Source organism: Physeter macrocephalus, chromosome 13 (assembly GCF_002837175.3).
Source record: "Physeter macrocephalus isolate SW-GA chromosome 13, ASM283717v5, whole genome shotgun sequence".
NCBI lineage: Eukaryota > Metazoa > Chordata > Mammalia > Artiodactyla > Physeteridae > Physeter > Physeter macrocephalus.
The window spans coordinates 31410478-31434610 of NC_041226.1; positions in this window are offsets into that span (position 1 = coordinate 31410478).

Genomic DNA, 24133 nt, shown 5'->3' on the forward strand with positions numbered 1-24133 from the left:
TGTGGCCTCTCCCATTGTGGAGCATAGGCTCCAGACGTGCAGGCTCAGCAGCCATGGCTCACAGGCCCAGCCGCTCCGCGGCATGTGAGATCTTCCTGGGCCAGGGCATGATCCTACATCCCCTGAATCGGCAGGCGGACTCCCAAGCACTGCGCCACCAGGGAAGCCCAGGTTTTGTTTTTCTGATATTGAGCTGCATGAGCTGCTTGTAAATTTTGGAGATTAATCCTTTGTCAGTTGCTTCATTTGCAAATATTTTCTCCCTTTCTGAGTGTTGTCTTTTCGTCTTGTTTATGGTTTCCTTTGCTGTGCAAAAGTTGTGTTTCTTTAGGTCCCATTTGCTTATTTCTGTTTTTATTTCCATTTCTCTAGGAGGTGTGTCAAAAAGGATCTTGCTGTTACTTATGTCATAGAGTGTTCTGCCTATGTTTTCCTATAAGAGTTTTATAGTGTCTGGCCTTAAGTTTAGGTCTTTAATTCATTTTGAATTTATTTTTGTGTACGGTGCTAGGGAGTGTTCTAAATTCATTCTTTTACGTGTAGCTGTCCAGTTTTCCCAGCACCACTTATTGACGATGAGGTCTTTCTTCATTGTATATTCTTGCCTCCTTTATCAGAAATAAGGTGACCATATGTGCTTGGGTTTATCTCTGGGCTTTCTATCCTGTTCCATTGATCTATATTTCTGTTTTTGTGCCAGTACTATACTGTCTTGATTATTGTAGCTTTGTAGTAGAGTCTGAAATCCAGGAGCTTGATTCCCCAAGCTCTGTTTCTCTTTCAAAAGATTGCTTTGACTATTTGGGGTCTTTTGTGTTTCCATGCAAATTGTGAATTTTTTGTTCTAGTTCTGTGATAAATGACCTTGGAAGTTTGAGAGGAATTGCATTGAATCTCTGGATTGCTTTGGATAGTATAGTCATTTTCACAATGTTGATTTCACATGTTGATTTTCATGTTCTCCAAGAACATGAAATATCTTTCCATCTGTTTGTATCATGTTTAAATTCTTAAATCAGTGTTTTATAGTTTTCTGCATACGGGTCTTTTGTCTCCGTAGGTAGGTATTTTCCTAGGTATTTTATTCTTTTTGTTGCATTTGTCTTGCTAGCGATTCAACCCTACTTCTAAGGGGAAGCCTAATTATTCTTTGTCCTTATCCACCATTTATAGTATTTGAGCAATTGAGAAAAGCTAATGAAGGTGAGAACTTCAGCACGAGTGGCAGGGCAGTACTGCGTTGTATAACACTGTGTAGGTAGTATTGTATTAAAAAACAAGGAGATCGGATAGGGTAGAGGGTTCTACAGTTTTTTCTTGAGGAAACAACCATTTCTAACTCATTCTCAAACCAGTTTTGTACACTTGATTCCACCTCTAGCTTCGGGGATGGACCTATGACCCCAAAAACTAATCAGAGCATTTTATTCCCCTAGCCAGTAACACCCTTAACAAGGGCAAGAGGCTCCTTGCCAAGGGTCCCATGCAACCCATTTTGATAGTCTTCTGAGAATTGTAGTAAAAGAGATATCTTTTAGTTTATTTTAGTTTATTTTTGAAGAGAACAGAGTAGAAGCCTGAAACTATGGGTCTCCACATTACGACCTCATGGCAACATTCCCTCATCTGAGTTATGCAGCCTTTGGAAAAAGAGCCGAGAGTCTGAGACAGTGAGTCCTGATGGCTTCACAGGAGCCACCAGATCCAGATGAACCTGATCTCTTATGAAATTTCCAGTGAGCTATTCTCTTAAGCCTGTACAGCTGAATCCTTCACTCGTAAAACAAAAAGAGCCCTGGCTAATATTTACAAGATCTCAACAGCAGCAACAAAGTAAGCAGTTTCTTTCAGTAATAAAAAACAAACGTGTGGAAAAAGAAGAATTCCAATTTCTATAAAAATTTCTGCATTTTCTCTCAGAAGATAAGAGAACTTTTTTTTCTTTTAACTGAAAAGACTGACTCTGTTAGCAAGTTCATGCTTTCTTGTATAAGCTGCAATCTCACTATCATGTACTGAAAGAAATGAGAAAATTCCATCAGTCAAATAAACTGGATTCCTCTCCAACAGTCAGTTTTCTTACCTATGTATTAGTGAGTTATTTCATCTAAAAATTAGTATCAATGGTACTCATTTTCAGTGAGCATCAATAATAATATTGTAATCTTCATTTATAGAACAAAATGAATAAATCATAGATTTTTATTATTTTTGCATATTATGAAAAACTATTACCATTAAAATAAAATTTAGATACTGAGCTCTTAAAATTTATATTTGACATATTAACAGCAAAGCCAAGTTAGATATCATATGAAAAAATTTGATTTGTTTTCCTTCGCCTCAGGCATCAGAAATTAGATCCATAGATGAAAATCAGAGAGAAGATTTTGACTTAATACCACTTTCAACAATTACCACTGCCTAAAGAGGAAGTAAGCCAGGATAAATAATTATTAGTTTTATTTTTGCCTTTGGCTATGAAATTTTTAAATTTTGTGGTTCTTGATTGATAAATGGTGAAAGTTTAAATAATTGTTCTTAGAAATATAAACTGTATAGGAGAGAATTGATATTTTAATTGGTTAAACTGTGATAGGTTTTAAATATCTTCTCTTATTGTGAAAAAAATTGAAAATAATTGTTAATCCCATTTTTATTGGTGAAAAACTGAGGCTTAGGAAGGTGAGATAACTTGCCTAAGGCCATAAACTGGAAAATTATAGAAAAGGATTACATCCTACAATTCATGTGTCTTTCTGCTACACAATCGTGTTTATTCCATATCACACACATGACGCTTCTTCCCAAAGATGGAAATATTGCCTTGACATAAGTAAATTATTCAGACAGATGCTTGGAGAGTATAGGCTTGAAAAATAAGACAAAAGGATAAATTTTATAAATATGTAAAATAATTACAAAGGAAGAATATAAAATAAATTATCTTTTTGGTAAATTGTATTTATTTTAAAAACAATAAATACAAATAATAACAACATATACTCATAATTCACCAAAAAATCTAATGGACACAGCCACATTGTGCTTGACAGGGCCCAGGGATCAGGAAACAGGAACTTACAAAGTGCTATCTCAGAACTAATTGGCACCAGTCAGAATCAGATTTAACATCTATGCTAACCTGTAAGATTTTAATCATTATTTTCAGATTCATCAATGTCAATAATACAGTCTTCCTCCATATCAAAAAGTTTAGGCCCAGAGTTGGTCATCCTGAAAAATTTTTAAGTTCTTTTTTGTGAATAATATAACATTTTCACCATTTCTAGAATAGAGGACAATATTTCTGCTAAGGACCGTTGCTAATAGTAATGTCACTTGTATGTTCTGAACATAGATATCCTAGATCAAGCTTGAAAGTTGTATAAAAGAGTAGAATGTACTATTTATGTACTTTTTCCATAAAAGTAGATCTAATAGTTGTTAATATTTTACTGTACACTTAAAAATTTAAGAGGGTAGATCCTATATTATATTTTTTATAACAATATAAAAGAGAGAACATTTAAATGAAAATAACTAAAGCCTTGAGGACATTTCATAATTGCAAATTTCCACATTTCAAAGGTGAAATATTTCAGCACCTTACAAATCATGTCAGTTACTCAGGTTCTTAGAGTTTTGTTTTGTTTTGTACTGTAATCCTGAACATATTGGTTTGGAATTTAGGTGTGTTCTTTTAAGATTGCCTGGTACAGTTTTAGGCATTATACACAGTTGTGGAATCCGGGTTGAGAAGATCTCCCACAGGTCTTTTAATTTGAAAAGAAATTATTTCCCAGAATATCATCATCAGATTTCCAATTCTTATTTGTCAATCTAGGACAATATGCCACATGCCTTGGCCCCAGCTCAGGGTTGGCTTGGAAAGCATCTGGCAATTTCAGACTCTCTACTGGTAAACATTGTCTACAAGTAAGTAAAAAAAAAATCAAATTATTAAATTATTAAAGTAAAATAATTAAGTTCAAAAAGAAAAGGGATAGGGATGGAGACACAAGACACAAGAGGGAGGAGATATGGGGATATATGTATATGTATAGCTGATTCAATTTGTTATAAAGCAGAAATTAACACACGACTGTAAAGCAATTCTACTCCAATAAAGATGCTAAAAAAAAGAAAAAGAAAAAAGAAAAGGGAGGATAAAGGGGGGGTTGGGAATAGTTATTGGGTAGAGTTGGCAAACAATTCTGCTCCATACTTCTTACGCTGCGCCATCTTCCACAAAGCGTGATCAAATATTTATGATTTGCCAATTATTCTACGAGTTAAGTTTCTAAACTTATGCATCTTAAAATTATAAAAATAAAATTTGGTTTGTGTATTTCTTATTCAAACATCTGATCTTTAAAGCTATTACTGCATAATGTAGCAAGGAAAATGAAACAAAATGTAAGAGTATGTCAACCTTGTTAAAGTTAGCCTGAAGAAGTAAATTCTCTTTTGAGTAATTTCTGCTTGTTAAATTCAAGTATTTCCTCAGTATTTCAAATTTCCATCAATGCCTCATAATTTCCAAGTATTCTTTAGTATATATTGTAGAAATAATTGCAAAGGTGGCTTTAGAGTGGAAAGGAAAATAATCTTATGGTTCTGTGACCCTTAACTGCCTGGGCTTTTGACAAGGATTTACAATCTTGAATCCTATTTCTTAAAGCATACCTCCAAGATTATATAGGCATTAGGCCTCAAAACATTTCTATCCTCCACTAAGTACATATATTATGAATCTTATTGAGAAAGAATCAGATAGAGTTCTTAGACTGAAGGCAAATTGCGTCTACAAACACACTAATCTCCACGAAGTTGTGGGTCATATGTCCTGAAACCTACACTGGTCAATTTTTTTTAACATCTTTATTGGAGTATAATTGCTTTACAATGGTGTGTTAGTTTCTGCTTTATAACAAAGTGAATCAGCTGTACATATACATATACATATATCCCCATATCTCCTCCCTTTTGCATCTCACTTCCACCCTCCCTATTGCACCCTGCTAGGTGGTCACAAAGAACCGAGCTGATCTCCCTGTGCTATGTGGCTGCTTCCCACTAGCTACCTATTTTCCATTTGGTAGAATATATAAGTCAGTGCCACTATCTCACTTTTTTCCAGCTTAACCATCCCCGTCCCTGTGTCCTCAAGTCCATTCTCTACGCCTGTGTCTTTATTCATCTCCTGCCCATAGGTTATTTAGAAATATATATATGTATATATATATGTATATATATATAATATATATATATACATATATATATTAGATTCCAAATATATGTGTTGGCATATGGTATTTATTTTTCTCTTTCTGACTTACTTCACTCTGTATGACAGACTCTAGGTCCATCCACCTCACTACAAATAACTCAATTACTTTTTTTATGGCTGAGTAATATTCCATTGTATATATGTGCCACATCTTCTTTATCAATTCATTTGTCCATTGACACTTAGGTTGATTCCATGTCCTGGCTATTGTAAATAGAGCTGCAATGAACATTGTGATACATAACACTTTTTGAAATATAGTTTTCTCAGGGTATATCCCCAGTAGTGGGATGGCTGGGCAGTATGAGAGTTCTACTATTAGTTTTTAAGCAACCTCCATACTCTTCTCCATAGTGGCTGTATCAATTTACATACCCACCAATAGTGCAATAGGGTACCCTCTTCTCTACACCCTCTCCAGTATTTATTGTTTGTAGATATTTTGATGATGGCCATTCTGACAGGTGTGAAGTGATAACTCATTGTAGTTCTGATTTGCATTTCTCTAATGATTAGTGATGTTGAGCATCCGTTCTTGTTCTTATAGACAATCTATATATATACTTTTTTTTTTTTTTTTTTTTTTTTTGCGGTACACGGGCCTCTCACTGCTGTGGCCTCTCCCATTGCGGAGCACAGGCTCTGGACGTTCAGGCTCAGCAGCCATGGCTCATGGGCCCAGCCGTTCCACAGCATGTGGGATCTTCCCAGACCAGGGCACGAACCCATGTCCCCTGTGTCGGCAGGCGGACTCTCAACCACTGCACCACCAGGGAAGCCCTATATATACTCTTTGGAGAAATGTCTATTTAGGTATTTTGCCCATTTTTGGATTGGATTCTTTGTTTTTATCTTTTTTCTTTTTTTTTTTTTTTTTTGCGGTACACGGGCCTCTCACTGCTGTGGCCTCTCCCATTGCGGAGCATAGGCTCCAGACGTGCAGGCTCAGCAGCCATGGCTCACAGGCCCAGCCGCTCCGCGGCATGTGAGATCTTCCTGGGCCAGGGCATGATCCTACATCCCCTGAATCGGCAGGCGGACTCCCAAGCACTGCGCCACCAGGGAAGCCCAGGTTTTGTTTTTCTGATATTGAGCTGCATGAGCTGCTTGTAAATTTTGGAGATTAATCCTTTGTCAGTTGCTTCATTTGCAAATATTTTCTCCCTTTCTGAGTGTTGTCTTTTCGTCTTGTTTATGGTTTCCTTTGCTGTGCAAAAGTTGTGTTTCTTTAGGTCCCATTTGCTTATTTCTGTTTTTATTTCCATTTCTCTAGGAGGTGTGTCAAAAAGGATCTTGCTGTTACTTATGTCATAGAGTGTTCTGCCTATGTTTTCCTATAAGAGTTTTATAGTGTCTGGCCTTAAGTTTAGGTCTTTAATTCATTTTGAATTTATTTTTGTGTACGGTGCTAGGGAGTGTTCTAAATTCATTCTTTTACGTGTAGCTGTCCAGTTTTCCCAGCACCACTTATTGACGATGAGGTCTTTCTTCATTGTATATTCTTGCCTCCTTTATCAGAAATAAGGTGACCATATGTGCTTGGGTTTATCTCTGGGCTTTCTATCCTGTTCCATTGATCTATATTTCTGTTTTTGTGCCAGTACTATACTGTCTTGATTATTGTAGCTTTGTAGTAGAGTCTGAAATCCAGGAGCTTGATTCCCCAAGCTCTGTTTCTCTTTCAAAAGATTGCTTTGACTATTTGGGGTCTTTTGTGTTTCCATGCAAATTGTGAATTTTTTGTTCTAGTTCTGTGATAAATGACCTTGGAAGTTTGAGAGGAATTGCATTGAATCTCTGGATTGCTTTGGATAGTATAGTCATTTTCACAATGTTGATTTCACATGTTGATTTTCATGTTCTCCAAGAACATGAAATATCTTTCCATCTGTTTGTATCATGTTTAAATTCTTAAATCAGTGTTTTATAGTTTTCTGCATACGGGTCTTTTGTCTCCGTAGGTAGGTATTTTCCTAGGTATTTTATTCTTTTTGTTGCAGTGGTAAATGGGAGTGTTTCCCTAATTTCTCTTTCAGATTATTCATCATTAGTGTATAGGAATGCAAAAGATTTCTGTGCCTTAATTTTGTATCCTGCTACTTTACCAAATTCATTGATTAGCTCTAGTAGTTTTCTGGTAGCATCTTTAGGATTCTCAATGTATAGAATCATGTCACCAGCAAACAGTGACAGCTTTACTTCTTCTTTTCCAATTTGGATTCTTTTATTTATTTTTCTTCTCTGATTGCTGTGTCCAAAACTTCCAAAAATATGTTGAATCATAGTGGTGAGAGTGGACAACCTTGTCTTGTTCCTGATCTTAGTGAAAATGGTTTCAGTTTTTCACCATTGAGAACAATGTTGACTGTGGGTTTGTCATATATGGCCTTTATTATGTTGAGGTAAGTTCCCTCTATGCCTACATTCTGGAGGGTTTTTATCAGAAATGGGTGTTGAATTTTGTCAAAAGCTTTTTCTTCATCTATTGAGATGATCATATGGTTTTTCTCCAACAAATTGTTAATATGGTGTTTCACATTGATTGATTTGCATATATTGAAGAATACTAGCATTCTTTGGTTAACCCCATTTGATCATGGTGTATGATCTTTTTAATGTGCTGTTGGATTCAGTCTGCTAGTCTTTTGTTGAGAATTTTTGCATGTATATTCATAAGTGATATTAACTTGTAGTTTTCTTTCTTTGTGACATCTTTGTCTGGTTTTGGTATCTGGGTGATGGTGGCCTCGTAGAATGAGTTTGGGAATGTCCCTTCCTCTGCTATATTTTGGAAGAGTTTGAGACAGATAGGTGTTAGCTCTTCTCTAAATGTTTGATAGAGTTCACTTGTGAAGCCATCTGGTCCTGGGCTTTTGTTTGTTGGATGATTTTTAATCACAGCCTCAATACCAGTGCTTGTGATCCGTCTGTTTATATTTTCTATTTCTTCTTGGTTCAAACTCGGAAGGTTGTGTTTTTCTAAGAATTTGTCCATTTCTTCCAGGTTAATCTCTCATGCTCATTTGTATTTCTGCAATGTCAGTTGTTACTTCTTTTTCATTTCTACTTCTGTTGATTTGAGTCATCTCCCGTTTTTTCCTTATGAGTCTGGCTAATGGTTTATTATTGTTGTTGTTTTTTTCTCAAACAAAAACAGCTTTTAGTTTTATTGATCTTTGCTATCATTTCCTTAATTTCTTTTTCATTTATTTCTGATCTGATTTTTATGATTTTTTTCCTTCTGCTAACTTTGGGGTTTTTTGTTCTTCTTTCTCTAACTGCTTTAGTTGTAAGGTTACGTTGTTTATTTGAGGTGTTTCCTGTTTCTTGAGGTAGGATTGTATTGATAAAAACTTCCCTCTTAGAATTGCTTTTGTTGCATTCCATAGGTTTTGGGTCATCATTGGTTTTTTATGTTTTTTTTTTGTTTTTTACGTTATGCGGGCCTCTCACTGCCATGGCCTTTCTCGTTCTGGAGCACAGGATCAGGACGCGCAGGCCCAGCATCCACGGCTCATGGGCCCAGCCTCTCCATGGAATGTGGATCCTCCCGGACCTGGGCACGAACCCGTGTCCCCTGTATCAGCAGGCAGACTCTCAACCACTGCACCACCAGGGAAGCCCATCGTGTTTTCATTGTCATTTATTTCTAAATATTTTTTGATTTCCTCTTTGATTTCTTCAGTGATCTCTTGGCTCTTAAGTAGTGTATTGTTTAGCCTCCATGTGTTTGTATTTTTTACAGATCTTTTTCCTGTAATTGATATCTAGTCTCATAGCATTGTGGTCAGAAAAGATACTTGATAATGATTTTAATTTTCTTAAATTTACCAAGGCTTGATTTGGGACCCAAGATATGATTTATCCTGGAGAATGTTCCATGAGCACTTGAGAAGAAAGTGTATTCTGTTGTTCTTGGATGGAATGTCCTATAAATATCAATTAAGTCCATATTGTTTAAAGTATCATTTAAAGCTTGTGTTTCCTTATTTATTTTCAGTTTAGATGATCTGTTCATTGGTGAAATTTGGGTGTTAAAGTCCTCTACTATGATTTTGTTACTGTCAATTTCCCCTTTTATGACTGTTAGCATTTGTCTTATGTATTGAGATGTTTCTATCTTGGGTGCATAAATATTTACAATTGTTATATCTTCTTCTTGGATTGATTCCTTGATCATTCTGTAGTGTCCTTCTTTGTCTCTTGTGATAGTCTTTATTTTAAAGTCTATTTTGTCTGATACGAGAATTGCTACTCCAGATTTCTTTTGATTTCCATTTGCATGGAATATCTTTTTCCATCCCCTCACTTTCAGTCTTTATGTGTTTCTGGATCTTAAATCGGTCTCCTGTAGACAGCATATGTATGAGTCTTATTTTTGTATCCATTCAGCCAGTCTATGTCTTTTGGTTGAAGCATTTAATCCATTTACATTTAAGGTAATTATCGATATGTATGTTCCTATTACCATTTTCTTAATTGTTTGGGATTTGTTATTGTAAGTCTTTTCCTTCTCTTGCGTTTCCTACCTAGAGAAGTTCCTTTAGCATTTCTTGTAAAGCTGGTTTGGTGGTCCTGAATTCTCTTAGGTTTTGCTTGTCTGTAAAGGTTTTAATTTCTCCATCGAATCTGAATGAGATCCTTTCTGGGTAGAGTAATCTTGGTTGTACGTTTTTCCCTTTTATCACTTTAAATATGTCTTGCCACTCCCTTCTGTCTTGCAGAGTTTCTGCTGAAAGCTCAGCTGTTAACCTTATGGGGACTCCCTTGTATGTTATTTGTTGTTTCTCCATTTATTTTTAAAATATTTTTCTTTGTATTTAATATTTGATAGTTTGATTAATATGTGTCTTGGCATATTTCTCCTTGGATTTATTCTGTATGGGACTCTCTGCACTTCCTGGTCTTGATTGACTATTTCTTTTCCATATTAGGGAAGTTTTCATCTATAATCTCTTCAAATATTTTCTCAGTCCCTTTCTTTTTCTCTTTTTCTTCTGGAAGCCGTACAATTCGAATGTTGGTGCATTTAATGTTGTCCCAGAGGTCTCTACGACTGTCCTCAATCCTTTTCAATCTTTTTCTTTATTCTGCTCTGCAGTAGTTATTTCCACTCTTTTATCTTCCACCTCACTTATCTGTTCTTCTGCCTCAGTTATTCTGCTAATGATTCCTGTAGAGAATTTTTAATTTCATTTATTGTGTTGTTCATCATTGTTTGTTTGTTCTTTAGTTCTTCTAGGTCCTTGTTAAATGTTTCTTGTATTTTCTCCATTCTAATTCCAAGATTTTTGATCACCTTTGCAATCATTACTCTGAATTCTTTTCAGGTAGACTGCCTATTTCCTCTTCATTTGTTTGGGCTGGTGTGTTTTTAACATGCTCCTTCATCTATTGTGTGTTTCTGTGTCTTCTCATTTTGCTTAACTCACTGCATTTGTGGTCTCCTTTTAACAGGCTGCAGGTTCGTATTCCCATTGTTTTTGGTGTCTGCTCCCTGTGGCTAAGTTTGGTTCAGTGATATGTGTAGGCTTCCTGGTGGAGGGGACTGGTGCCTGTGTTCTTGTGGATGAGGCTGGATCTTGTCATTTTGGAGGGCAGGACTGCATCCTGTGGTGTGTTTTGGGGTGTCTGTGACCTTATTATGATTTTAGGCAGCCTCTCTGCGATGGGTGTGGTTGTGTTCCTGTCTTGATAGTTTTTCGGGATAGGATTTCCAGCACTGTAGCTTACCCATCGTTGAGTGGAGTTGGGTCCTAGCATTGAGATGGAGATATCTGGGAGAGCTTTCACCATTTGATATTATGTGGAGCTGGGAGGTCTCTGGTGGAGCAGTGTCCTGAACTCGGCTCTCCCTCCTCAGAGGCACAGGCCTGACATGTGACCGGAGCAACAAGGCCTTGTTAGCCACAGGCTCAGAAGAAAAGGGAGAAAAATAGAACAAAAGAGGAAAAAAGTAAAATAAAAAGAATTAAAGGTATTAAAATAAAAAGTAAAGAAAAATATTAAAAAGTAAAAAAGTAAAAAGTAATAAAAAAAGAAAGAAAGAAGAGAGCAACCAAACCAAAAATCAAATCCATCAATGATAACAAGTGCTAAAAACTGTAGTAAAAAACAAAACGGACAGACAGAATCCTAGGACAAATGGCAAAAGCAAAGCTATACAGACAAAATCACACACAGAAGCGTACACATACACACTCACAAAAAGAGAAAAAGGAAAAAAATATATATAAGAGGCACAGGCCTGACATGTGACCGGAGCAACAAGGCCTTGTTAGCCACAGGCTCAGAAGAAAAGGGAGAAAAATAGAACAAAAGAGGAAAAAAGTAAAATAAAAAGAATTAAAGGTATTAAAATAAAAAGTAAAGAAAAATATTAAAAAGTAAAAAAGTAAAAAGTAATAAAAAAAGAAAGAAAGAAGAGAGCAACCAAACCAAAAATCAAATCCATCAATGATAACAAGTGCTAACATGTATACTAAAAAAAAAAAAGAAAAAGACAGAAAATAACCCAGGACAAATGGTAAAAGCAAAGCAATACAGACAAAATCACCCAAAGAAGCATACACATACACACTCATAAAAATAGAAAAAGGAAAAACTATATATATATTCATAATAAACTCTAAATACGAAACTAAGATAAACATAAAACCAGAAACAAATTAGATATAGAAAGCAAACCCCAAGTCTACAGTTGCTCCCACAGTCCACAGCCTCAATTTTGGGATGATTTGTTGTCTATTCAGGTATTCCAGAGATGCTGGCAAGTCAATAAACAAATCTACTAATGATAATAAACTCTGAATACTAAACTAAGATAAACATGAAACCAGAAACAAATTAAATGCAGAAAGCAAGCTCCAAGTCTACAGTTGCTCCCAAAGCCCACCTCCTCAATTTTGAAATGATTCATTGTTTATTCAGGTATTCCACAGATGCAGTGTACATCAAGTTGATTGTGGAGATTTAATCCGCTGCTCCTAAGGCTGCTGGGAGAAATTTCCCTTTCTCTTCTTTGTTTGCACAGCTCCTGGGGCCCAGCTTTTGATTGGCCCTGCCTTTCCGTGTAGGTCGCCTGAGGGCATCTGTTTTTCACCCAGAGAGGACGGGGTTAAAGGAGCAGCTGAATAGTGGGCTCTAGCTCACTCTGAGAGAGTGGTACGGAATGTGGGGCAAGCCTTCAGCAGCAGAGGCCAGCATGACGTTGCAACAGCCTGAGGTGCACTGTGTGTTCCCCCATGGAAGTAAGTTTTCCCTGGATCATCAAACCATGGTAGTGGCAGGCTGCACAGGCTCTCGGGAGGGGAGGTGTTGATAGTGACCTGTGCTTGCACACAGGATTTTTGGTGGCTGCAGCAGCAACCTTAGCATTTCATGCCCATCTCCAGTGTCCATGCTGATAGCCGTGGCTCATGCCCATCTCTGGATCTCATTTAGGTGGTGTTCTGAATCTCCTCTCCTTGTGCAGCTGGAAACAATGTTATCTTGCCTCTTTGGCAGTTCCAGACTTTTTCTCGGGCTCCCTTCCAGCTAGCTGTGGTGCACTAGCCCCCTTCAGGCTGTGTTCAGGCCACCAACCCCAGTCCTATCCCTCGTATCTGAGTTCCAAAGCCAGAGCCTCAGCTCCAAGCCCCAACCTGCCCTAGCGGGTGAGCAGAAAAGCCTCTCAGGCTGGTGAGTGCTGGTCTGCACTGATCCTCTGTGCAGGAGTCTGTCCGCTTTGCCCTCTGCACTCCTCTTGCTGCCCTCTCTTCCATGGATCCACAGCTTCCCGCATTCCCCCCACCCCGTCTCCACAAGTAAAGGTGCTTCCTAGTGTGTTGAAACATTTCGTGCTTCACAGCTCCCTTCCCAAGGTGCAGATCCCATCCCTATTATTTTTTTTCTGTTTTTCCTTTTGCCTTTCCCAGGTACATGGGGAGTTTCTTGAATTTTGGAAAGTCTTAGGTCTTCTGCTAGCATTCAGTAGGTGTTCTATAGGAGTTGTTCCACATGTAGATGTATTTCTGACATATTTGTGGGGAGGAAGGTGATCTCCACGTCTTACTCCTCCACCATCTTGAAAGTCTCCCCCCTACAATGGTCATTTTTGAGATCACTATTGTGACCTGGCTTTGGTAGAGGGGAAAGGGAGTGTCAGAACTACATCTCTGCCATTTACTTTCAGTCTCAAAGTAGCTGAACATGGTGGACAATTTGCTTAACAGTGTATTGGTCCCTCTATATTTCTACCTCCTCTCTATGAATCATTTAGATAAATTTGTATAACACAAAGCAGACCTTAGGAAAACAAGAATATTTCCTCAGACTCAGCTCCCACCCTCATCTATACTCTAGTACAATAATAAAGGTCATTTTAGCAGTGATTAATACCCACAGCATTTCTAACTATCTCTGGCATGCCTTTGGTTTTTTGCACAGAGAAGTCTTCAAAGAGATCTCCTTCCAGAATTCTAGATCAGAAGGGGTGCCAAAGTCCTCCATTAAATATCCTCTACTCTTCTCCTTCTCCCAATCTTTGGTCCCTAAGGATGAATTGGGAACAGTATAGTCACACTTAACTCCATCACCCTTAATGCTCCACAACACTTGGGCTACAAGCTTCATATTTCATTAAGCAATGACTTTCAAACATTTTCTAATTGATGTTGATATATGGTAAACCAGAAAGTGTGTGTGTATTGTGTGTGTGTGCGTGTGTTACCAAACTGAAACGAAGCTTTTATAAGCAATCTTGCCTTTATTTTCTGCATTTCACTCTATTTTTCTACCTTTGTCTATTTCACTTAAAAAATTTAGTTACAACCAAAAAATTGATTTCAAGACCTACTGATGAGTCTCTACCATGGTTTAGAAAATCACACCATCCTACTACCATAGAGAAGAAGGTTTATAGTTTAGCTCTAATTAGAAAAAAACTACTATATAATAACCAGGAGATTTAGATATTGGTATGTATATGATGTTTAAGGAAATTTTTAAATATCATTCTTAAAAAAATCCTCAACACTGAGGTTTCACAGATATTATCTTGTTAAAAGAGGGAATATAAAAGTATTAAGGTCCAGATTGAGACTCAAAATATCTATCCCAAGTCAGAGGTCTACAAAGTTTTTCTTAAAGGTCCAGATGGTAAATATTTTAGGCTTTGTAGTCCCTACAATCTCTTTTGCAGCTATTCACTTCTGCCCTTGTATCTTGAACATAGCCATAGACAATATGCAAAAATATGACTGACTGTGGCTCCGTGTTCTAATAAAACTTCATTTAACAAAATAAGTGGTAATTTGCCTATTATTGTTCTAAATAAAATATCCTATTTTTTCCCTCATAATAGTATATTCTCCAATTATTTATTTATTTGTGAGTTTTCCTGTATTTCACATGCTCTCCCCACTTAACTCCAAGCTCCATGAAATTACAGGCCTCTTTTGTCTTTTATCTTTGCATTCCCAGTACCTAGCACACAGTAGAGACCCAATAAATATTTACTGTGTCTTTTGTCAGCTCCCAAAAAGGCCAGCAGAATAAGCAAAGCCAGGTTTAATTGATTTATATGTAAAGGAGAATAAGACAGAGACAAAAGCTTAGCAGACCTTCTGATAGACATAAGGAGAGGATATTTATTTCCAGGTTTTTGTTTTTAAAAGAAAATTACTATGAACACCATTGTACAGGTTTTTGTGTGGACACACGTTTTCATTTGCCTAAGCTAAATGAGCAAGAGTACTATTTCTGGGTCGTATGGTTAATTTTACAAGAAACTTCCAAGATATTTTCAATAATGGCTTTATCATTTTACAATTCCATTAACAATTTATAAGAGACCTAGTTTTTTTACATCCTCTTTAGCACTTGGTATTATCACTATTTTATATTTTAGCTTGTCTAATGGATGTATAGTAGCATCTCATCATGCTTTAATTTGCATTAACAGCTAATGTGGCTGAACATCTTTTCATGTATCTTATAAATTGAAGGACAGATTGTGACAGAGTTTATACATTTGGATTGGTGGACCCAACAAAGACTGAGTCTTAAAGCAGAGTATTGATAAGGAAACTTTTAGTTCATTCAGTCATGAATTTCAGTAAAAGAGATTTCTTTGAACAATTAACTAAGTTATTTTTCTCTGATAATTATTATGAAAAAGAAAAGAATATATGTTTCTTCCCAAACACTGGATCAGAAAAGCATGTTAATATAAAGAAAATAATATTGATATCAATCAGTTCTCAATTAATTGAATGATAATTTGAAAGTTAATATTTTGAGGTTTTTAATTGTTTTCTCTTATAATAGCAGTATATCAAACTAGAAGTCTAAAATTTTAAATTCAACCAAAGTGAAATTTAAAAAGTAAATATTGACAATACATCATATGCATCACTTCAGAGTTAAATAATACACCATAAATATCATAATTTTTCTTGATATTTTGTTAACAGAAATTATGACATTTAAACTCTCATCCCTGCTTAGCATATTCCAGCACTAAAGTGATCTCAGAGTAACATAAAAGAAATATACTACTGCTATATATTGGGAAGTCTTGCTTTGAAGTCATAACATTGCCATTCACCAGGAGTTTGTCATGGGTAACCATTCAAAATTTTAGTTTGCTCTCGTGCATAAAGGAATAAAATTTAAGGCTACTCACAGGGTAAATATAAAGATCAAATGACATACTATATAAAATACCTCTTTCATATGTAAGAGCTAAAACTCTATATAAATGTACAATGTTAGCAGTTTTTAGAATGACTCCCTGTTTGATACAGTATAGTGGTTAACAAATATGACTAAAGTTGAATGACATAGGTTTTAAAACAAAGTTTTACCCCTTACCAGGTCTTAATCTATCTAAGCATCAGCTTCCTCACTACAAAGCATGATAATAAACTTGTATTCAGAGAAATCAAAAATAAGAACTTATAAAGTGCTTCAAACAATGCTTGACATGGTAACATGATGTTAGTCATTACTAAATTACTAAGTCCTATTATTATACATATATCTTTTTAAAAATCTATATTTTGCTATCCTTATTTTGTTAGTAGCTTACAACACTGAATCTTTTGGTAGATGATGAACTTTGCAGTTGCAGGGATCAAGAAAGCGACCATGTTTCTGTTTTTGTTTTTTTTCCTTAGGTTTTGTGGTCATTTTTATGGAAATCAGTTAATGGTATATAATTTCCAAAAAACAGGCATATCAATGGGCAATAGTGAAAGTATAAATAAAAAAGAATTTTTACTCAAATCATTTCTGTATAGATTATAGTTATAAGATATTTAAACATACATTGTAGGCAGTTCAATTTTTTTGAAGTATAATTGACATGTAACATTATATTATTTCAGGTGAACACATATGATTACATATTTGTATACAATGCAAAATGATCACTACAATAAGTCTAGTTAATATCTGTCACCATAGAGAGTTACAATTTTTTTTTCTTGTGTTGAGAACTTTTAAAATTTACTCTCTTGGCAACTTTCAAATATACACTATACTATTAACTGACTGTCATCACTGTGCTGTACATTACATTCTCATGACTTATTTTATAAAAAGAAGTTTGTATCTTTTGAACCCGTTCACCCATTTTGCCACCTCCAATCCCTCTTCCCCTCTAGCAAACACCATTTTGTTCTCTGTATCGATTTATTTTGTTTTGTTTTGTTGGTTGGTTTGATTTGTTTTTTAGCTTACACATATAAGTGAAATCATATGGTATTTCCTTGTTTTGTTCTGTCTGACTTACACCAATTGGCATAATACCTTCTAGGTCCATCCATGTTGTCAAAAATGACAAGATTTCATTCTTTTTTTCAGCTGAGTAATATTCCATTATATATACCAGATCTTCTTTTCATCCATCCGTGGACGCAGGTTTTTTCTACCTCTTGGCTATTGTAAATAGCATTGTGATGAACACAGGGGAACGTATATCTTTTAGAAATAGTGTTTTCATTTCCTTTGGATAAATACCCTGAAGTGGAATTTCTGAATCATATGGTAGTTCTATTTATAATTTTTTGAGGAATCTCCATAATGTTTTCCATAGTGGCTGCATTAATTTACCTTCCTACCACAGTGCACAAGAGTTCTCTTTTTTCCACATCCTCACCAACACTTATTTGTTGTCTTTTTGATAATAGCCATTGTAACAGGTATGAGGTGATATCTCATTGTAGTTTTGATTTGCATTTTCCTGATGATTAATGATGTCGAGCATCTTCTCATGTAGCTGTTGAAAATCTGAAGGTCTTCTTTGGAAAAATGTTTATTCAGATACTCTGCCCATTTTTAATAATATGGTTTGTTTTTCTGTTATTGAGTTGTATGAATTATTTATACATTTTGAATATTAACACCTTACTGGGCATATGATTTGCAATTATCTTCTATTTGTTTATTTTTGCTTTTGTTGCCTTTGTTTTTGTAATCAGATCCAAAAATCATCACCAAGACCCAGGTCAAGGAGCTTACCATCTACATTTACTTCCAGGAGTTTTATGTCTTCAGGTTTTATATTTAAGTATTTAATCCATTTTAAGTTAGTTTTGTGTATGGTGTAAGATAATAGTCTAATTTCCTTCTATTGCATGTGGCTGTCCATTTTACCCGACACAGTTTATTGAAGCAATGTGCTTTCTCTATTGTATGTTCTTGCCTCCTTTGATGTAAATTAATTGACCACTTATGCATGGGTTTATTTCTGGGTTCTCATTTCTGTTCCATTGGTTTATGTGTCTGTTTTTAGGAAGATATCATATTATTTTGATTATGATAGCTTTGTTATATAGTTTGAAATCAGGAAGTATGATGCCTCCAGCTTTGTTCTTTCTCAAGATTTCTTTGGTTATTCAGGGTCTTTGGCTATTTCTAGTTTCATACCAATTTAAAAATTGTTTGTTCTATTTCTGTGAAAAATGCTATTGGAATTCTTTACAGGGATTGCATTTGAGTCTGTAGATTGCTTTGGGTAATATGGACATTTTAGCAATATTAATTTTTCCAATCCATGAGCACTATATATTTCTATTTACTTGTGTCTTCAATTTTTTTCATCAAAGGACACCCATTCTTGAACTCTGTCAGGGTCTAACTCAATGACTTGATTGTGTGTTGTGGTCCATAGATACTTATTAATGAATCAATATGATATGAATCAACCATATAAGTTTAATAATGGTATAAAGTTTTATTTTTGTTAGTATTTTTGTTAGTACTATGAATAATGTGTAATTTACAAATCAGGATGCTTCAACCCTAGTCTTCTTTGTTAATTGCTTTAGGAAAAATTTCTTTCAACTGATATTTTCTACTCTTTACTTAAAGAAACTGGCAAATAAATTTCTTTTATAACTGTGTATATATTTGCTCTTCAACCTGTACAGTAAAGAGAAAGCAGAATATTTTTAAAACAAAGCTTTGGATAATTTGTGGTCCTAGTTTTAGAGCTGAGACCATGATTCTTGTAAACTATTTCAGAGTAAATATATAGTTTGGGCATAAACATGAGAAGTAATTTTTTTTTTATTCCACTAAGTTCAAATGTATTTCCGTAATTTTTTTTTATTCCACTAAGTTCAAATGTATTTTCAATCTTTGACTTAGTCTTAATTTGGTTTATTTGTATATACCCAAATAATGGTATTTTAATTAATTATGCTGGCCTTTATTTTATTTTTGGACCTTTAGTTATGGATTAATATAAAAGCAAAGAGCATGATGATGTTCACAATCAAGAATATAACTTCCCTGAAATATAATGGAATTTCAAATTTCTAAGTGAGTATTTGGAAAAATTAAAAAGTCAATGGAAATGTTTAAGGGCTATTCTCTTCACTTTAACTGAAACCTTTCTCTCTTATTACCTATAAAGGGGACAGACAACTCCACTTAGCCTCTTCTTAAATGAGTTTTCTTCAGTAAGGAGCAGGAGGATTTTTCCCTCCTGGTACAATTATTAAAATAAATTATTTTTGTTTTTCTTTAGATGCTTTGCCTTTGAGATGGGCAAGAATGAACACAGAACTAAGTAATATTTAAATAACCCATGTCAAATTTATTATTGCTAATTTAATACATCCTACAGTTACTGACATATAATTTAACATTTATACCCTAAACAGCATAAGTCAGATACTGTTTCCTCATGAAGACTGTAGCATAGAAAAAGACTGAGAGAATATTTGTCATATAGAATTAATTATTACAGAAAATCAGAAAAGCAATATTACAACAAGCCTTGGAAATAACTTTGCCTAGAATCAGGATGCTGGATCTTACATAATTCAGACCCCTTAAATTTATTATAATGAAATTCTACCTGCATATGAATGGGAGGTACAATAAGACCAAAGGTGAGCATGATTGTAGGTTTCTCCCTCCCTCTCTCTCTCTCTCTCTCTCTCTCTCTCTCTCTCATACACACACACACACACACACACACACACACACACACACACACACACCCCTTCCAACTTCTACTAGGAAGGTTGTCAGTTATTTAATTTAAGATAATTGACTGAATCATTGAGGCGTTAGTTCAGAGCTGCTAACCAATATCATATATGTACTACCATTTTGTCAGAAGGCCACAGCCTCTCACTTCATCTGCATGGAAAACACTTCTATCTCCTCTTTGCCAAATCAATTGCTACCAAATTTTCAGGATGTCAAATGAACCTCACTTAAAAAAACAAACAAACAAACAAAACTCTTATTAAAACATATTTGAATAATCCAGTTTAGAGGAATTTCTCTTTTTCTGAATGTAATAGCATTTAAAGGCTGAAGCACACAATCTAGCATTTGGCTTGTTTTTATTTTATTTTTTAAATTTCATTGTTCATCATTGATTTCAGGTTAGTTAATCTTGTCTTCCTATTATTACTTTTAAATCAACCAGAGATAGAGATATCCAAGTAAATGCTCTACTGGTTGATCACTTTGAGGCCACTTGGATAATAACATTTAACACACCAAAAGAAATGTTTTCTAAAAATGATTTTCGGGACTTGAGAGATCATGCCTGCTCTAAAACATGACAGACTTGTACTCTTATTACTAGGCATTAAAGGAATGTCAAATGTAGAAGTTTTCTTTTTTCCTTCCTCCTTCCCTCCTTCTCTTCCTCCTTCCTTCTTTACTTCCTTGCATTCTTTCTTTACATATTCTTTCTTAAGTCTTTACTCTTCTGCAATATTTCACTTCATTGATGGCATTTATAACAAGAGAAGTTTCAAAACTAATCATGTGATTATAAAGATAAGTTTGATGGTCAATGACTAAACTACTGAGTTTCTCTTCAAGCAGACTTTGTGTTTTGTTATCAAAATATCTTTATTGTTTTCCTTAGATAAAGGAATATTATTCTGGAAAGGAAAATTGAGAGATATAAAGCTATCTTATAAGGTCATTCAAGAATGTGACATTTGGGCTTCCCTGGTGGCGCAGTGGTTGCGCGTCCGCCTGCCAATGCAGGGGAACCGGGTTCGCACCCCGGTCTGGGAGGATCCCACATGCCGCGGAGCGGCTGAGGCCGTGAGCCATGGCCGCTGAGCCTGCGTGTCCTGAGCCTATGCTCCGCAACGGGAGAGGCCGCAGCAGTGAGAGGCCCGCATACCACAAAAAAAAAAAAAAAAAAAAAAAAAAAAAAAAAAATGTGACATACTGTTTTTCAAAATGCTTATTTTATGTCAATAAATAAATATTACTGAACATCCTGAGAACAGGCTAAGAAATAGCAGCCTAGATGAATGAACAAAGTCAAATGCATATTTTAACATATTTTTGGGATCAAAAGATGGAATTCAGTCAGTCTGCGTACTTCTGGCATTCTAAAATTTAGAAAAGGATAACAACATTATAGTAGTGTACAGATGATAAATTTCACCTAACAGAATTGGAGTTTAATTAAACTATCAAAATTATTTAATTTATAATTCAAAGATGTTAAACTGATTTCTATGGAATATTTGGAAATACAGTTAGGTAGAACTCCCTATCTTGTACATTATTGATAAAAAGTGTATAAATGTAAAATTTCTTAAATTTAGTTAAGCTTTAACATATGTTTGATCTTAATTTTTCTGTTAGCTATTACTGATTTATCCATGTTTAGTTAATATTTCAAAATTAATTGCACTGTGTTAATTTGCACAAAAGTATGCATAACATATTCAGAAATACATTTCCTTTTATTTATTATTGTTCACTTTTAATACCAAAGATCAATGTATTTATTTAATGAGAAGAGGTTTCACAGTGTTTCATTTAAATGAAATTTGAATTTATTTTATGTAACTGAAAAGTTTGATTGAAAGGGGTTTCGGTATAGTTTAATATGACACTTTTCCAGCAAATTAAGGAAAATATTTAAATATGTTTTTGGTTTGGTTTATATTTAGTTTTTCATTTGCTTGCTGTTATATATAATGGCATATGCTACAGGAAGACTGAGTAATGTGAAAGGAAGAGATAGATTATCACATACATAAAATAAATTAATGTAAAAATAATATAAGCAAAGTAATTCTTATATTTTACCTAAGTAGACTGCTTCACAGTTTATAGGGTACATTCACATATAATCTTTTTGACTTTCTAAGTAAAATTGGGAGGCAACAAATGAGTAGAGGGAAAAATGTGACCAAACAAGTAGAGTGAATAGAATCAGCCAGTTGTGAAAGGCAGGATAATATCCCCCCAAAGACACCTATGCTGTAAGCTATGGAACCTGTGAATATGTTGGGTTACATGGCAAAGAGTCATAGAGGTTGAATCTGGAATCAAGGTTGCCAACCCGCTGAATTTAAGATTGGGAGATTTTCCTGGATTATCTGTTTGGGTCAAATATAATTACAAGAGTCCTTGAATATGGAAGAAGAAGGCAGATAAGAACGTCAGAATGATATGATGTTAGAAGGACTTAGTCAGCTATTGCTGGTTTAAAGACAAAGTAAAGGGGCCACAAACCAAGGAAGGTAAGTGGCCTCTAGAAACTGGAAAAGGCAAGAAAAGAGATTTCCATGTAAAGCCTCCAGAAAGGAATGCAACCTTACTGACATTGATTTTAGCCCAATGAGACCAAAGTCAGACTTCTGACCAACAGAACTGTAAGATAATTAATTTGTAATGTTTTAGCCACTAAGTTACTGGTAATTTGTTAGAGCAGCAATAAAAAACTGATGTATCAGCATTCTTTTACTGGTTATTATCATATCTATTCTCCTAAGCTAACATTAGACTCCTTTTGTCTAATTAGAATAATAGTTTTAAAAATTGGGTTCACTTGATTTTATTTGTGAATTCAGGGAAAATTGGAAACTTTATATTATCAACCACTGAAATATTTAACATTTTACTTATTTTTTTCACTTAGGACAATATATATTTTTGTTTATTTAAGTCATTCTTACATCTCAGTTGAATTTTTCCTTCATTTCTATACTGTTTATTTCTTTTCTTTTATCCTTTAATTTTTTGTTGTTTTTGTAAATAATGTTTCTTCTACTATATTTTACTTGGTTTTAATGGTGCTAACGTTTGTTATGTTCATGTTAAAATCAACCAAATATCTGAATTTTTAAATTTCTTTTAAACAATTTTTCATTTGAGTCTATTTGAGCTTCAGGTAATAATACTATCCTTAAGTAGTGAAATTGTTTCCTCCTTTAAAGTATTTTTCTTTTCTTTTATCTTTAATTGCATTTTGTTAGTATTTCCAGGACAATGTTAAATAATATTCAAGATCATTGGCATCCTTGTTTTTTTCTGACTTTAATCATGCTATTTTTAGGATTTCATCATTAAGTATGATGCTCAAAAATTATTTGATTGTTCGTTTTAATTTTGTGGTCATGCAAAGCAAATAGAGCTAAATTTAGTATGCAACTCTGCTGCAGAACATTAGAAATGCAAAGTAAATATGAGATAGTGATTAGTCAATCTGATAAACACATTTTCTGCCTATGGAGAAGTACATTCTTACTCTGCCCATTACACATTGTGAATAGCACAGGAGTGAGTGGGGTCACATACTATTACAGACAGTGTTATCTACTGATAATCCTAGTAGATAAATGTGAAGACAACATATGTGCAAACTCCAAGAATTTTTCAACTTAGAGAGAAAAAATAAAAATATGGAAGGTTGAAGAATAGAAGACTGTCCAGAAAGTAGAGAGAGAAGGGAAATCTCAAGGTGGGAAATTTTTTGAACAAAGCACTCCCATTAGAAAACCACAGTGCACATTTTATTTAAATACACCTCCACCTCACCTTTGATTGCAGGCTAAAATAGTAAATGGTGATATTTAAGAACTAACTTTTAGCAGCCATTTTGGAATATTTTTGGAAGATATTTCCCCCCCTAAATTGTAATTATCTTAAGATAATTTCCAAATTGCAGGAAAGGCTAGTGCACATACTTATACTGGTGAATAGAAAATGAAAGCTTGGCATTGTCTTCAATCACCCTACTACTCAGATCAGAGCAGTGGAACTAGCATCACCTTAAGGAAAGATGGGAGTGCTGAAATTCCAGACTGTGATTAGCGTGGAGCCACGGGGAAATGAGATAAACTCTTGTCTTCATAAAAATTACTTATTAAGGACACTGATTCATGATGGGTCTGAACTGGGACTTGGAAATCAGGATATTATAAGGCAAGATTCAATGTATGATGAAGTTATTTTGTGAATATCTGAAATACAGAATATTTTCCCTTTAAAATTACACAAGTAAGTCTATTACAAGTATTTCAGTTTTCACTGTCATTTGTGTGTGTGTGTGTGTGTGTGTGTGTGTGTGTG